Raw genomic sequence first — 18,325 nt, 5'->3', positions numbered from 1 at the left:
CCTATATGATTCCCTTTATTGGGGACACCCCATAGTGTTGTCTTTTCAATGGTTGCATAATTCAGAATTGCTCCAAAATCTAACATTTGGTGCTCCATTGAAAAAGCACTTGACTGTCTCATTCCCATTTATATTCTGTCTAGAACATAAAATATAAAAGATGGAAGCAGACTTACAAATCATCACATCCAACCTCCTCATTTTATAGAGGAGGAAACTTATGGCAAAGTGATGATGCACAGTGACTGAGACGGAGCAAGTAGTTAATAAATGCTTAATGATTAGAGTAGCTGCAACAAGGAGGATATGGGTTAGAATCCTGTCTCAGACATTTATTGGCTGTGTGACCTTGGGTCAGTCATCTAACCTTTCTAGGTCTCAGTTTACTCATTTGTAGAATTAAGGACTTAATGGACTTGACAACATCTAAGGTCCCTTCAAGCTCTGTCTCTATGATATTCTGATCCTTGAAAGCCCATGACTTGCCCAGTCACATAGTGAATGTCTTCACACTCCTCCCTCTTTCCCCATGTCTTGGACTTACTCATTTCCTCAATCTGTCAAAGTCTCCTCCTCATCTAAAGAAGGACTTGTGGAATGGCACCTCCTCCATGAAACCTTTCCAGATTCATGGGGAATGGGTGGCCATCTTCTTCACCTGCCACTTTAAATCATTAATCTATAATTCCCAAACTTCATTATGATGATTTTTACATGATACTTTAAGATTGGCAAAGAGCTTAACATCCAAGCTTAAAGCTGCACGAAGACTTTTGGGACACCTTGTGTATTTCTATTTGATCTGAGCCCTCACAACAGCCCTGTGAGATAGGTACCAGGGGGGTTATTATTTCCATTTTACATATGAGGAAACTGAGGCAAAGAAAGATTAAGCAACTTGCTCACAAGGCATGAGGTGAGCCCATGTTGTCCTGATTCCAAACCCAACATTCTACTGTACCATACTATCTATTTATAGCACATAAGAAGGGTTGAATTAGATCACCCATGAGCCGTGGAGGTGCCTCATCTTCACCAATCCCACTGATGATCTCTCTTTGTACAATAGCTCTTTTATGCTGTAATTGAAGCCCTGAATATTCAGCACTAACAAGGTAATGTTGGAATCTTTTGGGAGAAATTGTTGCCTCTCCTAGTGAATTTTAAAACAGCCTTCATGCCCTATTCTCATGGGCACATTTGTACTGGGCTGAAAAGTGGGTCAATGAAGCGAAGTAGTGTCTTGTGTAAGGGAGGTAGTGAGGTCTCCTGGGGAAGACTGTGGTAATAACTGCTTGATGGAAATTCCCCTTGCCCAGTGTAACAAGGGAGATTTTTTAGTGACTTTATGACCACAAAGAGAGGCAACCAGTGTTAGAATACCTGGGGAGCTGGGCTCGCAGCCTGAAAAGAACTAGGTTCACTTCCCTCTTCTGATACATACTGGCTGTATTGCTCTGGGGAAGTCAGTTAACCTCTTGGTGCTCTGACTCTCCAAGACCATGGTTGTTTTTGTCATTATTAAGTCATTTTCAGTTGTGTCTGACTCTTCTTGACCCCATTTGGGATTTTCTTGGCAAAGATACTGAAGTGGCTTGTATTGCCTTCTCCAGTTCATTTTACAGATGAGGAAACTGAGGCCAACAGGGTTAAGTGACTTGCTAGTGAGTGTCTGAGACTGGGTTTGAACTCACAAAGATGAGTCTTCTTGACTCCAGGCCCAGCACTCTACTGTACCACCTAGCTTCCCCCTAATACTACGAGTTGCATAAAAGTTGCCTTGGTACAAGAAGTTTCCCCATCTTGCATCTCCTTATATCAAGAAAATCATAGGTCATGTTCCTATCCTTACTCTATACATTGTCATGACTGCAGATGCTAGGTTTACACTGCTGGGTTCAGTTCCACATGGAAGAGAGATTACCAGGACTAGGGAACCTGAGGATTTGAGGCCACATGTGGCCCTCTAGGTCCTCAAGTGTGGCCCTTTGACTAAATCCAAACTTCACAGAACAAATCCCTTTAATAAAAGGATTTGTTCTGTAAAACTTGGACTCCAAGGACCTAGAAGGTCACATGAAGCCTTGAGGCCACAGGTTCTTCACCCTGGTAATAAGAGGTCAGACATCCAATACAAAAGGCAGGGGAAGAGTGGATCTTTGGAAGCACCATACAGATGAGCCAGTTGTTTGCCTCTAACGGCTGCCCACATATAAATGCTTCAGGGAAAGTTCCAACCCCAGGAGCCACTTATTAGTATCCATGATGCTTTGTTCATTGCTTACTAGATGTGGCAGATCTAATAGAGAGGCAGCTCTAAAAGACAGGTATATATGGAAGGTATTTAGATCTCCACAGAAGAAAAAAGGGTACTAGACAACCCAGCTTTGAAAAAAAAAGTTGCTGAAGGTTAAAAGATGGTCCATTGTCCCAAGAGTACCTTTTTCCACCCCTTCTCCTGAATCCCTTTTGGTCAAAAACCTACAAAGCTCCCTATTTTTTGTTTAATCAAACACAGCGTAATGGAAAGAATTTTGATTAGAGTTAGAAGACTTGGGTTTGAGTCCTGAGTTCAGTACCTACTGTCTGTGTGACTTTGGACAAGTCACCTCTCTCTGGATGTCAATTTCTTCATCTACAGAATGAGGGGATTGGACTCATGACCACATGGTACGAAAGAAAGCAACAGTGGCTCTGGAGTCAGAGGACCTAGTTTTAAATCCCATCTCTGATGGATACTACCTGCATGACCTGTGGGCAAGTCCTTTAATGCCCTTAGATCTCTTTCCTCATCTGTTTAAAATGAAATGGTTGCATCAAGTCCTACGAACGAAGATCTTTTTTTTTCTTTTGGTGCCTAGTTCATTGCCAACCTTAGCAACTTTTATTCATTTCTAAATGCTTTTTTTAAACATTTTTATTTAAAGTTTTGAGTTCCACAGTCTATCCCTCCCTCCCCTCTCCTTTCCCTGAGATGGCAAGCAATCAGATATAGGTTATACATGTGCAATTATGTAAGAAGTTTCCATATTAGTCATTTTGTACGAGAAGACTTAAATAAAAGAAAAAAAATGAATGAAAGAAAGTGAAAATAGCATGCTTCAGTCTGTATTGAATCATATCAGTTCTTTCTCTGGAGGCAGATAGTATGCTTCATCATGAGTGCTTTGGGATTGTCTTGGATCACTGTATTGCTGAGAAAAGCTAAGTCATTCACATTTCTTCATCGAACAATATTGCTGTTACTGTGCACAATGTTCTCCTGGTTCTGTTCACTTCACTATGCATCAGTTCATATAAGTCTTTCCAGGTTTTTCTGAAATCATCCTGCTTGTCATTTCTTACAGCACAATAATATTACAATCATATACCACAGCTTGTTTAGCTATTCCTCAATTGATGGGCATCCCTTTGATTTCCAATTCTTAGCCACCACAAAAAGAGCTGCTATAAATATTTTTGTACAAATAGGTCCTTTTCCCTTTTTTGGATGTCTTTGGTACATAGATCCAGCAGTGGTATTGCTGAATCAAAGGGTATGAAGTTTTTTGGCCTTTGGGTATAGTTCAAAATTGCTCTCCAGAATGGTCGTATCAGTTCACAACTCCAACAACAATGCATTTGTGTCTCAGTTTTCCCACATCCCCTCCAACATTTAATATTTTCTTTTTTCATCATATTAGCCAATCTGATAGGTGTGAATGGTACCTCAGAGTTGTTTTAATTTGCATTTTTCTGATTCATAGTGATTTGAAGTAAGATCCTCTTAAGCCTGAGTTCTTCCTGTCAGGCAGCTAGGTGATGCAGCGGATAGAGTGCTGTGCCTGGAATGAGAAAGACTCATCTTTGTGAGTTCAAATCTGACCTCAGACACTTACTAGCTGTGCAACCCTAGGCAAGTAACTTAATCTCATTTACCTCAGTTTCCTCATCTGTAAAATGAGCTGGAGAAGGAAATAGCAAACCAGTCCAGTATTTTTGTGAAGAAAACCCTAAATGGGGTCACAAAGAGTCAGACATGACTAAAACTACTGAACAACAAGAGTCCTCCCCCCTAGAATTCAAGGCCCATAATCTGGCTTCTTTCCAGCTTGCCAGAATTATTCCCTACTATTATAATACTTAACCTCTTTTGGCCTTAGCTCCCTATCTGTAAAATGAAGAGGTTGGACAATATGGTTTCTGATCCGTATCTATTACCTTATGATCTAAGTTTCCTTTGAACTATCTTATGATCCTTCATCTGAAATTCAAGGTTTTACATAATCTGGCTGCTCTGTGTACCTATCCAGAATTATTTCCTAATACTTTAAGACCCACATTCATTGCTCCAATCAAGCTAGTCTCCTCACTATCCCACCTCAGGACCTTTCTTTTCATTCCTTGCCCCAGAATGTCCTTCCCGCTCCACTCCGCCTATGCAAATATAATCTCCTACTTGAAAACTGTCTGTTCAGGTCCAGTTCATGAAGCCTTCCCAGACTCCCCTAAGCAGCAATGATCTCTTCCCCTCCCTTTCCTTTTGAACTCCTTTGAAAAGCTTGCATAGAATGAATTGCTTATTCTGGCATTTAATTTCATACCAATTCTGTTTTATTTAGTGAAGCAAGGGGGAATCATGGGACTATAGCATTTAGAGCTTTAAGGGGCCTGAGAGGCCATCTTACCCAACCCCCTCACTTTACAGATAAAACAACTGAGATTCAGAAAGTTTATATTACTTGCCCAAGGTCACAAAGTAATACATAACAGAGCCAGTATTTGAATCCAATACTTCTAACTCAAAATCCAATGTTCTTGCCATTACAGAGCAAAATGGCAGACCCATTGTGCAGAAAGAGAAACTGAGGGAATCAAGAAGTAAGAAACCTTCCCAAAAATAACAGGAAGAAGAAGAAGAAGAAGAAGAAGAAGAAGAAGAAGAAGAAGAAGAAGAAGAAGAAGAAGAAGAAGAAGAAGAAGAAGAAGAAGAAGAAGAAGAACAAGGAGGATGAGGAGGAAGTGGAGGATGAGGAGAAGGAGGAGAAGAGAAGGAGGAGGACGAGGAGGAGGAGAAGGTAGTGTCGGAGCTAGAGAGTGTAGCTAAGATTCCAAAGTGCTACTCCCCATTTCTGCAAATCTCTTCTGTCCCAATGGTCTGTCATCTTCTATCTATGGTCCAGTGAGAAGCAGACATCTGGACCAAGCTAAGCTGAATGCAGTGATGGAGAACAGCTCAATTCCCCCTGTCCCACTCAAAGTGGTAATAATAGCCTCTTAGGTGTGTGTAACACTTAAGCTCTTGTATACCAATTATCTCATTTAACCGTCACAGCAAAACTGAGAGGTAGGTAATACCTAATGAGAGCTAACATTTATGTAGTGATTTAAGGTTTGCAAAAAGATAGACATACATTATCTCATTTGCTCTTCACAAGCCTCCTGTTAAGTAGATGTTCTTATAATCATCCCCCTTTTACAAATGAGGAAAACCCAAACTGAGAAGTTAGGTTACTTCCTTAGGGTCGCACAGCTCCCAAGTGTGAGGAGGGATTTGAATCTTGGTCGCCCAGGTCTATCATTGTATGCAGTACACTGTGTTGGGTGATCTCAACACTCTTATCATCCATTTAGGAAATTAAGACTTCGAATGCATAAATGCCTTGAGTAGACAAATGGATAGTGAGCTATTAGTGTCAAGACCAGAATTCATGGCTCCTGACTCCCACTCCAAATTCTCTGCTGCCCTCCCTAGCCTGTCCTCCATCTTCTTCTCCTCGTCCTTCTTTGTCTTTCCTTTTCTGCCATCCAGCTGTTCAAGGTGGTAAACATGTAGGGAAGGGATCCTGTTCCCCCAGGATGGGGGTGAAGGTACTAATTACTGAATGACCACATTTATGGGAACCCAGAAGGCTGTGCAAAGAATCAAATTGATAATCATAGAGTTTAGGACTGAAAGCAACCTTAAAATCTAGTCCAACTCCTTCATGGAGGCAATTGGGGTTAAGTGACTTGCCCAAGGTCACAGAGCTAGGTAGTGTCTGAGGCCAGATTTGAACTCTGGTCCTCCTGACTTCAGGGCTGGTGCTCTATCCAGTGTGCCACCTAGCTGCTTCAAATTCCTTCATTTTAAAAAGTTTGAAGGTAAGGCTTATGAAGAAACCTGATGAAAATCATACATACTTGGAAAGGGGAGAGCTACGATTGGAACCTAGGTCTTGCTTCCTCTAAAACTTGAGGTGAGAGAGGAATTTTCCATTATTAATAAAGGCCTCTATCAGACTTTGGGCCTTTAATTTCTTGAAGCTGTCAGAGAAAGCAAGAAGGAAGGAATGAGGAGGAGGAAACGGTGAGAAGGAAGGACAAAGAGTCCAGGTGGAGGGAAAATAAAAGAGATGAGAGAGAAAGGAAGAGGGATGTTTATTTAGCCCAGGGTGGAATCACAAATCTGTTCTGCCAAGTCTCACATGTCCCCAAATCTTTTTTAAAGCACATAAAGCCTCTCTTACCCTCTAAGCAATCTCAGCTTAATGGGTCTGAGCAATAAGGAGGAAAAATCTGTTGGAGAAAAAAATGTGGCTCCATTTGGCTTTTAGTACTCACCTCTCAGATTAACCATTTATTGTCAGTCTTCCCTCTTTGGATGCTCAAATCTCCACCAGGTCACCAGGGTTTGCTTGAGCAAAGCTTCCTGCTGAATCCTGAATCTGGTAGCCATTTCTTATGGGAAAAGTTCTCATGTAAAAATACGTTCTCCTAAAGGACTTGGCTTTGAGTCAGCCTGTCTCCATAGAACCGTGTCTCCCTCTTCTTTGTGTCCCCCGAAACCTAGCACACTTTTGATAAGTCATGCTGATACCAGCAGTTTTAGCTTCAGACAAATCTCAGAAAACCTCACAAAAGTTGTGGTGACACTTTCCCTCTTTCCAGTGCTGGTCCCCTCTGCCCCTGAGCAGGGCCCTGTCAGTTGGTCCTTCCTAGTAGAGATGTCACAGTATGGCAGAATGGAAGGAACAATGAACCCCAGGGCAGATCATAAGACCTAAGTTTTAGTTCTACCTTTACCAAACTCATTGGGTGAGCTGAGCGTTCTAGCTCAGAGGCATAAAAATGATCCTTACTGTACTTATATATGATATATGTATGTTATATATGCAGACCATATAATATACATAAAATATGATAATAAGAGGTATAATAATAATCTTACAATTTCTTACATGTTCTTACATTGGGAGAGAAAATAGTTCTAAAAATCCATGGTAGACAAGCAACTTGGAAAGATTTAAGACCCGTGGCCAGTGCAACAACCAATCACGATTTCCAAAGACTAGTGGTGAACCATGCTACTCACTTCCTGACAGAGAGGTGATGTATTCAAGATGCAGATTGAGACATATAGTTTTGGGACATAGATGATACGGTGATTTGTTTGGCTTGACGATGCATATTTCTTACAAAGGTTTAGTTTGTCTCTTTTTTAAGAGGAAATGGGAGGAAAAGAAAATAAATGTTGGATATATTTTTTAAAAAGAGTACTTTGTACAATATAAAGCACATTACAAATGAAGGGATGAGAAATATTAAAAGAATATAATCACCTATCCTTGGCCCAGTTGACATCCAGACCACAAGTTGAAAAGTAAAAACTTAAGCCAGCATAGGTATTAATATCATGGAAACTAAGGAAAAGCTTATTGCATAATGCTAAAGGAGTGTGTGGGTAGATTCTATATTCTCACAATGCTTGAGATCAAGGGGGAATCTTCTTCATTGGGGGAAATCTTTGTATTATATCTTCCAGAAGGCTGTGGGAAAGATTTCACAATATCGTAAAGTCATACAGATCAGATTATGATTGGGTAGGTATGCTTGCACTGCGTTTAAAATATCTGGGGGGAATAGTGAAACAGGCCAGAAAGTGGAACAGGGATGGTAGAAGGAGGTGGCAGAGATGGTAGGCAGCCAGGATGGGGGTGACCAGGGGACAGGAGCAGCAGTAATGGAGATGAGAGGGGAGAGGAATATACAGAGTGAAGAGGATGATGGAGTATGTGTACCTGGCATAGTATTCTTGAGTTCTTGCATTGCCTTTGCCCCTGATGGTGGCTTTGAGTCATAATCAGAAACTTTGGTTTATTTACTATAAAGAAGAATGCTATTCTATATGCTACAGGCCAAGAGTGAAGGGGAACTTATTAGACAACATGGCTCCAGATATCCAACTAGCAATACCTTTGCCTTGAGTTTGGATGTATATGGCCCTCTCTGACCACGCTGGCAATGCAGAAAGAATTGGATGAAGATTTGACTCCCAGTCTTCCTTGGAGGGGTATAAGATGGTCACCATCTGAGGATGGCTGCCAAGAACATTTAATGCCTGATTCACTTCCTAGTTATTATCTTGCAGTTCTGTTATATCGTATGCCATTTTGTTCCAAATTTGTGAGTCATCTGGCTGGGTCTATCAGAAAGCCACTGGGTGGGGGCTCATGGCTATTCATTTGCATAATTGCTCACCCAAAATAGTACCCCAAAGCTGGAAGGTAGGTAGGGATCACAAAGCCAGAGGCAGTAACCTGAGGAGAGAGGGAGGTAAGTGGGCAGGGGATGCTGCATAGCATTATGTATGGAGAGATGGCCTCAGAGTTCCCTTATATAAACCAGGTCTCATGAAAACCTATCCAGAAAGGAATAAAAAGACCAGAGATTATTATGCCTGCTAGACTTGCCACCAAGTTTTTGGTTTTGTTTGATTGAATTCCAAGGCCTTTGCATGACTGTATTCAGCTTATTTAGTATTGATTTAATTAGGATCTATTCATTTTCAGATAAGGAGGGATTCTTCCCCCATCTGAGAACAGTTAAGAAATATTTGCCTGGTTGAGAATTAGAACTGCAAAACCAGGTATCACAGGGGCTTGAAAAAACTCCACCTGCGCCGGTCTTATTGTCCTCTCCCCATACTGTATTTCCTGGCATGTCCCAATTCTCACAAAGAAAGCCAGGATCTTTAGGGTGCCTGACCCACTTACAAGAGCTCAGTTGGGTTCAATAGATAGAATAAGGCTAAGACACAGACTGTCTGTACAAACTGGGTCTCTCCTCAGGCCTTTCTCTGAGGACTTCATCCCCATTCCTCCAATAACCACGTCCACACCACAGAGGAGAGAGTGCTGGACTGGGGGGTCAAGAAGCACTGACTTCATCTCCTGCCTCAGAGACTCAATATCTGTGAGACTCCTGGACTAATCACTTAACCTCTGTCTGTCTCAGTTTTCTGTGTTTAAAATAGATAGTAATAGCACGTACGTCCAGAGTTGTTGTGAAGTCCAAGTGAGATAACATGTTTAAAGCACTTTGCAAACCTTAGAGTACTATATAAATACTAGCTCTAATAACAAGAGCTAATTATAGCTAATAATGTGACCTTGGGCAAGTCACTTAACCCTGATTGCCTCCCCCCCCCCCCAAAAAAGAAGAAGACAGCTGCAAAGGACTCATGATGGAAAGAGCTATCTATATCCAGAGAAAGAACTACTGAGTCTGAATGCACATTGAGGCAAACTATATGGTCTCTCTCTCTTTCTCTTCTTTTTTGGTTTTGTTTCTTTTATCTCATAATTCATTTCATTGGCCATAATTCTTCTTTATAATTTGACTATTGTGTAAATAAGCTTTATAAGAAGGTATGTTTAGAACATATATCAGATTCCATGCCATCTTGGAGGGGAGGGGAGGGAAGGAAGAAAATTTGGAACTCAAAAACTTGTGGAACTGAATGTCGTAAATTAAAAATAAAAATAAATCTTAAAAATTCTGGAAAAAAAAAGAAAAGAAAAAGAAAGAAAAAAATTATAGTTAAAAATGATCATTCCCACAGCACTATCCTTGAAATTGCCACCTAAACACTAACCCTCCGCCTGAATTGGAGAGGAATGTTTCCTTTTGTTTACGCTAATCCTTCTGCCCCTCTTCTCAAAAACAAGAGAATGTTTTTTCCAAAGCTGTCACATTTTGCAATTTAAAAGGCCCTCTACTTACTCCATCATAAGGCTCAGTCCATAGCTTCAGAATCACAGAATCTAGACGATAAGGGGTTTTTAACCTGTGGTCCATGAACCTCTAGAGGGGCTGGGAACAGATTTCAGGGGGTCCATGAATGACTGACACTGTATAGATAGTAAGTAGAAGAGTTAGGACTCGAACCGAAGTCCTCTGTCTGAAAATTGAGTTACTGTACAAATTTAGTTACTGTTCCTACTCACCACTATTTTCTTTGGAAGGGTAGGCAAGGAAGCAGTGGCATTCAGCTGGTTCACCCTGGTTCTCTGGAGCCCATACCTAATTTTAGGTTGATTTCCATGATCCAGTGGTTAGCAGGGGCAAGGACTGCTCCTGCTGTGTCAGCAGCTGGCGGGGGGTGGCACCTCAGCTTGGTTGCGGGGAGAACTGGTCGTCAATTCATTTGAATCCCACCACTGGACACGGGCCTTGGTTATAGGGTCCTGACTGATATACGGGATTTTTCTTTTTCCCCCATCTCCCTCTTCCCCACAATCTGGTTGTCCAGTTGCCATATCTGCCTCCGCCATGGCCAGGCCAGGCATGTACAGAAGTACTGCCATGCCCTGCGGATAGACACAAATATTGCTGAGAATAGGCTCCATAGGTTTAAAGCTGAAAGAAACCTTGGGGGTGGTCTAGTCCCACTCCCATATTTTGTAGATGAGGAAACTGAGGCCCCCAAAATAAAATGACTTGCCCAAGGTCACAAAGGTTGTAAATATGAGAACTAGGATTTGCACTTGGGTCCTCTCACTCCAAATACAGCATTCTTTCTGCTGTGAAATACTGGGGTAGGTTCAGGGATGGGGGTGTGAAAGAAGCAAAGATAGGATGAAGACTCTTCTCCCAAGCCTTAGGAGTAAGCCCTTGGAATACTGTCAAGGCCCTCACTTTCCCTGTTTACTCCCCCCTCCCCAGCCCCCCATTGGAGGCAAGAAGGGTTAAGTGACTTGTTCAGGGTCACACAATTAATAAGTGTCTGAGGACATATTTGAACTCAGGTCCTCCTAACTCCTGGGCCAGTGCTCTATTCACTATGCCATCTAGCTGCCCTACTTTCCCTGCTTTCTAAGGCAGGTGTCTATTCTCAATTAGTTTGTGCCTGCCTCCCAGGCCAGATGAACACCAGAACCCAGCTCCTGGATGCTCTCAGGAGCTCTGAACTGTCCTAAGACAAACCCTGCCTTAACTCACTGCTTCTGCTCATCTCATACATCCTTGACTTAAATTCCTATTCCCATATTGGGACTCTTGTCATCTTAGGCCCTAGGCTATAGTCGTAGACTAGTGCCTTAGAACCGTAGCTCTGCAGAGCTAGAAGAGATCACAGGGTCCATCCATGCAACTTTCACTCCAACACTGAGAGCATTCATTACTTATTGAAGCAAGCTATTACATTTGGTGGCCGCTCTAATTATTGGGAAATTATTTCTTATTTTAATCTAAAACCTGCTTCCCTGTAACTTTCCCTGCCCCACCTCCGTGGGTTCTTGGTCCACCCCCTGACACCAAAAGGAACAAGTCTCATCATCAGTGCTGTCATTAGCTCTCCTGCTTCTTGCTCCTGCCCTTTCCCTGTCCTCAACATCTTCCCACCTCTGCGTCATCAGTAACAGCACGTATGAGAGCCCCACTACCTCCAAGGCCCTGTGCTTGGCTTTGAGGATATCAAAAGGGAAGAGACAGGCACAGTCCCCACCATCCAGGGGCAAAGGGAAAGCTGGCTGGAGGCTATAGCACTAAGGGAAGATTCCACAAAAGACAGAAGTCTTGGGATTATAGGACTGGAAGGGACCAGATCATTTAGTCCAATCGTCTCATTTTATGATGGAGGAAACCAAGACCTAGGGGGTTCAAATGATTGTTTGCTTAAGGTCACACAGGTAGTAAGAAGTAATGTAGGGTAGTAAAAAGAGCCAGCCCTAAATCCAGGAAGACCTGAGTTTAGATCCTGTCTCTCACACAAAATGGTTGTATGACTCTGGGCAAGCCACTTAACTTCGAACCTTAACCTTCCAAAGCTATAAGTTGCAGAGAGGGAGCTTATGCGCACTGATAGAAGGAGTTTCCTTCCCTGGGAGCTTCTTATTTCAGTAAAATCACAGGTCCAGCCCCTATCTCTATGAAAACAGGTAGAGTCACAGATCTAGAATTTGAACACAGGACCTTTGGTTCCAGGGCCCTTTCCACCATGCTGCCTGCTCTGCACCATGTTATATGCTGGCCTGGACCATTAAGGAAGGGGAGGAGTCAGATAAGCAGAGAGGAAGGCATTTCAGACAGGAGGAACGGTGTGTGCAAAGGTACAGAATGTACAAGATGGGTTTTAAAAAGAAAGAGAAAGCCAGACAGATTAGACAGAAGGCTTGTGTAGGGGAGTTCATTTATATTTTTCTATTTTTGAGGAGTTCTGTGATTTCATCTGGGTATAGACCTTTCTGTGTGGAAATTCCCAGCACAGATGCACATCCATCATCCTTGATTTTAACAGGTCATCTGGGGGCAATGAGAGATTAAGTGTCCATTCACACACACGTGCAGCTAATATGTGGCAGCAGCAGGAGTTGAATCTGGGCCTTTCTGACAACCAGCCAGCACTCTATTTACTGCGCCATACTCCCTCTCAGGTAGGGACATTAATGAGAGATAAAGTTAGAAGTGGATAGGGTGCCAGACCTGGAGTTAGGAAGACTTGTCTTCTTGAGTTCAAATCTGGCCTCAGACTCTGGGCAAGTCACTTAGCCCATTTTGCCTCATCTTCACCTATAAAATGAGAAGGAAATGTCTAACCACTCCAGTATCTTTGCCAAGGAAACCCCAAATGGGGCCACAAAGAGTTGGACATGACTGAAACAACTGAACCACAACAAAGTTGGAGAATGTTTTGGGCCTCAATTGTGGAGGGTTCTGAATTCCAGATTAAGTAGATTTTATCCTTTAGAAAATGGAAAGTCAATGAAAGTCTCTAAGGCAGGTGTCTATTCTCAATTAGTTTATGCCTGCCTCCCAGGCCAGATGAACACCAGAACCCAGCTCCTGGCTGCTCTCAGGAGCTCTGAACTGTCCTAAGTATATTATAAATATACTGAATCTACAAGGACCGACACTTTATATCACTTTGATATATTTGGTGTTCGCTTACAAAAATACCTTCTATAAATCCCCTCTCCCATCCCCTAAGTAGATTGCAAGTTCCCTGAGGGTAAATATCTTTTTGTCTTTGTATCTCCACTTAGCACAGTATCTTGAACATACTTGGTCTTTAAGAATGGCTTTTGAATTGAATTTGAATCATCACTGCTTGGGCTTGGGTGAAATTTGTTTTACCCATTGTGTTCAAGAGTACTTCCATTACTCTGGGCCTGCCCTGGCCTCCACCCTACCCAACTCTAACCAAGAGGCTTGCCCTAGAGGTACCCATTAAAACAAAGATTATTAGAGTGCCATCCTATCTCCTTATTTAATAGAGCAGAAATCTAAGGTCCACAGGGGGCAAACTTGGGGGCTGAGCCAGGTGCCCTGACATCCAGTGCAGTGTTCAACAGGCCAAACCATGTTGAGCTCAGACTCTGGCCCTAAGACTTGTGCCCACAATTAACAGGGAGACTTCTGCCAGCTTCCTCTGCAGCCCTCTGATTCAATTTACAAACACAAATCTAATTTGTCTGTTATCCAGCAACCCCAGCCTAGCAATTAATCACGATTTTCTAAAGCTAAAGTACTTTGTTCGCTGCCATTCACTTTAAGAGAGAGAGAGGGAGAGAGAGAAACACACTGCAATCCGCACTCCCAGTCCGATTGAACAACCACTCCCTGCCTGCTTTGTAGCCTCTCTGAGTTCCCAGGGCACGGGAGCTCTAAGTAATTTCCAAAGAACATTTTCAGATTCAGACCCTAATCACAATCCCTCCTCTTCCAAAGTCCCTGGGCTCCTGGCCTCATTAGAAACAGACTCATTGCAAACTCAAGCTTCTGTTTGTGAGAAGCTGCCACGCTGTGCTCTTTTTTCCCCCAGTCATCTCAGACCCTTTTAGCTACCATTGTACAGACCCTCCATTGTCACTGCCACGTGCGTTCTCCATCTCTATCCTCCAACAAGTAACCAGGTGTAGTCAGTAAAGGGATGTCCCTCTTTAATTAACTTGGGAGGAAAATCCAGAAAAACAATGTATCCCTAAGCACCCCACATCCTGCATGATAATGATGGTCTATGCACAAATAGGTTACTAACAATAGAGGAAGATTGGAAGGCAGCCTGACGTCATGGCTGGAAATTAGGAGACCAAGGTTCTATTCTTAGCTGTACCCTTGTGTGACCTTAAGCAAATCACTCCCCAACTTTGGGTCTCAGCGTCCTTCTCAATAAAATGAGAGACTGGGTGAATTCTGAGGTGCCTTTCAGTTCCATCAGTGTATAGCTGTGTGAGTCAATGGGTCACTGGCATCAGCCACTAGAGTGGCAGTAGGTAATAGGCTGGTAGACTACTTATAAATTATGAAATCTAAGGAAAAACAATCTCGTCTCTCTGTCTGTGCTCATGACTTCCTACATATCACCACCATGACCATCATTCAGCTATCCTTCCCACCCCAAAAGATCCCTCCACCCAAACAGCTTCTTCCTCCCATTGGCAAGTTTTGCCTAAAATCTCCATTTTGAGAAAGTGCCCACCCCCCAGCTATCCTTCCCTCCCCTCCTGATTCTTCCCCTTTTATGGGTTGCCTTCCCTTGCTAGAATATAAGCTCTTTGAGGGCGGGGGCTGTTTCTTCTTTGCTTATATTTCTATCTCCAGTGCTCAGTGCAGTGCCTGGCACATAGTAGGTGCTTAATAAATGTTGCTAACTTGACTTGCCTTGAAACAGTAATATGGATGCAGTAAAGTAGTGGGTGCCCTGGTACTGGCATCTGAAGACCACAGGGCCAGAGGAAGGAGCCTTCTAACCAAACCATAGTAAGTATCTTAAATCTCCCCCAAAGAAGCTAAGTTTTGTTTTGTTCTGTTTTGTTTTGTTTTTCCCTGACCTAAGAACATTTCTAGCTCTTTGGGAGAGTCAGTATAGTGAAGTCGAAAGAAGTGGATTTGGAATCCAAGGATGCTGGGATTAAATCCCACCTCTTACTGCCTGCATGACTGTAGGCAAATCACTTCTCCCCTCTGTGCCTCAGTTTCTTCATCTGTAAAACAAGAGGGTTGAACTGCATGATTTCTGAAGTACCTTTCATCTTTAAGCCTATAATTCTATGACACACTCTTACTGCCATGAGTCATTGATGAGAGGTTTTATTCTAAGGAAAGGTTAGTCCATTTTTGGGAAGTGATTTGGGACTGCAGTAGAGGCATTTAGTTTCCATGTGGCTAGCTGTTGAACTTAGTTGGGTGCCCAGGGGGTGGGGTGGGATGAACTAGAAGAGAATGAAGTGGAAGGGAATGATGCAGGCTTGGTATGAAAGTCAGCTGCCCTTATCAACTGCCTGTTTCCTCTGGATTCTTCTTACTGCCACAGGCATTTTTCTTTTAGACAGATTTTTACACTGCCTATTCCTCTTCCATTAGCTTCTTCTGCCTCACCCAGGGTCTCACATAGCCCATCCAGGAGGCCCCTAATACTTCAGACATAGAGATAGGAGTTACTACATTTAGCACCAAGTTTACTAACAATAATAGCTAACATTTACATAGCCCTTTAAGGTTTGCAGAATGCTTCACATTAGCTCTCCAATACTTACAACAACCTGTAAGTACTTGCTATTACTTTCACCATTTTACAGACAAGGAAACTGAGGCTGAGAGAGGTTACATGACTTGCTCAGAGTCACACAGCTAATAAGGGTCTAAGAGCAAGTTAGAATTCAGGTCTTTCCTACTCCAATTACATTGCTCTATTATATAACCTAACCACCTCATAGCTCCCTCTTCTCATCTCTTCTTTATCTTATCAATCAGACATTTTCCACTATCTCCTTTGCTCTGGTCTCAGCTGAAGAAAGGACCCTTCCTGCCATGGCAAATCTCTTTAGATGCTTCCCTAATCTCATTCCCTTCTATCCTCTCCAGCAGATTGCACCTCTCTCTCTCTCTCTGTCTCTTTCAGTCTCTCTGTCTCTCTCTCTGTCTCTGTCTCTGTCTGTCTGTCTCTCTATCTCTCTGTCTCTCTGTCTGTCTCCTCTCTCCTCTCTATGTATATGTAATTAAACCTCCTTTTATCTACTAGCTCCTCCCCTGTTGCCTACAAACACACCCATGTGTCTTTACTTCTTAAAAAAAATCCCTAAGGAAGAGAAGGAGAAATTTTGAAACTCAAAAAATTTTAAATGAAGAATTAAAGGTACAGGAGAAATAAACTTCTCTGGGAAAAAAAAATAAAGATATAAAATTTCCCCTAAAAATATCCCTTGAACCCTCCATTCCCATTGGCTACCATCCAATATAACTTCCCTTCTCCTTTTGAGAAAACTGTCTCTAGTAGGTGCCTCCACTCCCTCTCTTCTAACTCATTCTAAAACTTCTTTAATTTGACCTCAAACCTCAGTATTTGACTGAAATTTCCCTCTTTCTAGCTACCAATAATTCAATGATTGCCAAATTGAATGGTCTTTTCTCAGTTCTCATATTTATTGACCTCTTTGCAGCCTTTGACACTGTCAACCACCCTCCATAATCTCTTCCTTCTAAGTTTTCATGACCCTGTTCTATTCTGGATCTCTTCTTACTTGTCTGACCTCTCCTTCTCAGTCTCTAGTTTGCTAGATCTTTATCTAAGTCAGGCCTGCCAAGGTGACTGTCTCCCAAAGGTCCTGGGCCCTCTTCTCTTCTTCCTCTATACTGTCTTGCTTGATGATCTCATCAGCTCCCATGTGTTGAATTGTCATCTCTATGCGAATGATTTCCAGCTCTGTATAGCCAACCCTACTCTCTCTCCTGAGTCCAACATTACCTGCCTTTTAGACCTCTCAAACTGGATGGCATCTCAAACTCAACATTTCCAATACAGAGCTCATTACCACCCCCCACCCATTTCTACCCTTACTCTCTTTCAAACTCTGCTATTACTGTCTCAAGTCGGCTACCATCTTTATCCAGTCATCCAGGCTCACAACTTTGGTGTTATCCTTGATTCTGCTCATACTTACTTCACATTTCCAATCTATTATCAAATCTTGTCATTTCTGCCTTCACTAAATTCCTCTTATATGTCCCCTTCTCTCTACTCACCCAGGCACCAACCTAATATAGGCCTTCTCTCCTCCCTCTTCTTTTTCTACCTCCGCACTCCAATTCATCCTCCATTGAGCTGTCAAAATGATTCTCCTAAAGGGAAGGTTTGACCATATCATCCTTCTAGTCAATAAACTCTGGTGGTTCACTATTACCTCCAGAATCAAATGTAAAATCCTCTTTTTGGTATTCAAAGCCCTTTACAATCGAATTCTTTTCTACCTTATCAGGTTTTTCCCCTCCAGAGCCTATGATCCAGCTACACTGGCCTCTGCTGTTTCTCAAACTCCATCATTTTTCTTCACGTTTCAATTTTTTTCTAATTCTGAATTTAACAAGCACAAATAAAATGAACATTTCCATATACATGTTGGAATTTAAAAGAGTATTATACCTATAACTGCAAATTTCTATTACGCAGAGCTTGCTATTCATTTAAAAATATAATACAGTCAACATGTAACTTTCAAAGCTGTATTACTTGTCTAGGATTCCTTCTGACCTTCCCTCTGTTGTCTTCTATGCATTTAAAAATGCCTCAATTCAATTTTTAACAACCCTATCCCTAACCTCTCTTCTATCCAACTTTGATGCCCTCATTGGAAACAAAAAGTAAAAACAAAATCTTTGTAACAAATAAGTATTCACATTAATTCCTTTAAACACCCCCCCTTTTCTTCAGCATTGGAATTATTTATCCTTTAGCCTTAAGTATTTCATTCTTAAGAGTTTGCTATGTCTCATGGATTGGCTTGCCATAGAGAATTGTTACTCATGGAATCCCAACTATCATTTTTCAGAGGTCTTTGAAATATGCTTTCCCCAAAACAAGGGTGTGTGCCAGACCATGCCTGGCCACCCACTCCTCTGTCATGAAGTAGCAACCAGTACTTCCTTGTTGGTCAGGATCAGATCTAGAATAGAAATTCCACTTTATTAGTTCTTCTACATTTACCATAATGCAAGTCAAAAAATTATAGCTGTTCTCCCTTTGACAAAGAGAGAGCTTCAGCAGATGTCCGAATAACTGAAATCTCCCATCACTTCTCTTTTTTTCTTT

This window comes from Trichosurus vulpecula, chromosome 9, assembly GCF_011100635.1.
Source record: "Trichosurus vulpecula isolate mTriVul1 chromosome 9, mTriVul1.pri, whole genome shotgun sequence".
In the NCBI taxonomy this organism is placed as follows: domain Eukaryota; kingdom Metazoa; phylum Chordata; class Mammalia; order Diprotodontia; family Phalangeridae; genus Trichosurus; species Trichosurus vulpecula.
This window is presented reverse-complemented; position numbering follows the sequence as displayed.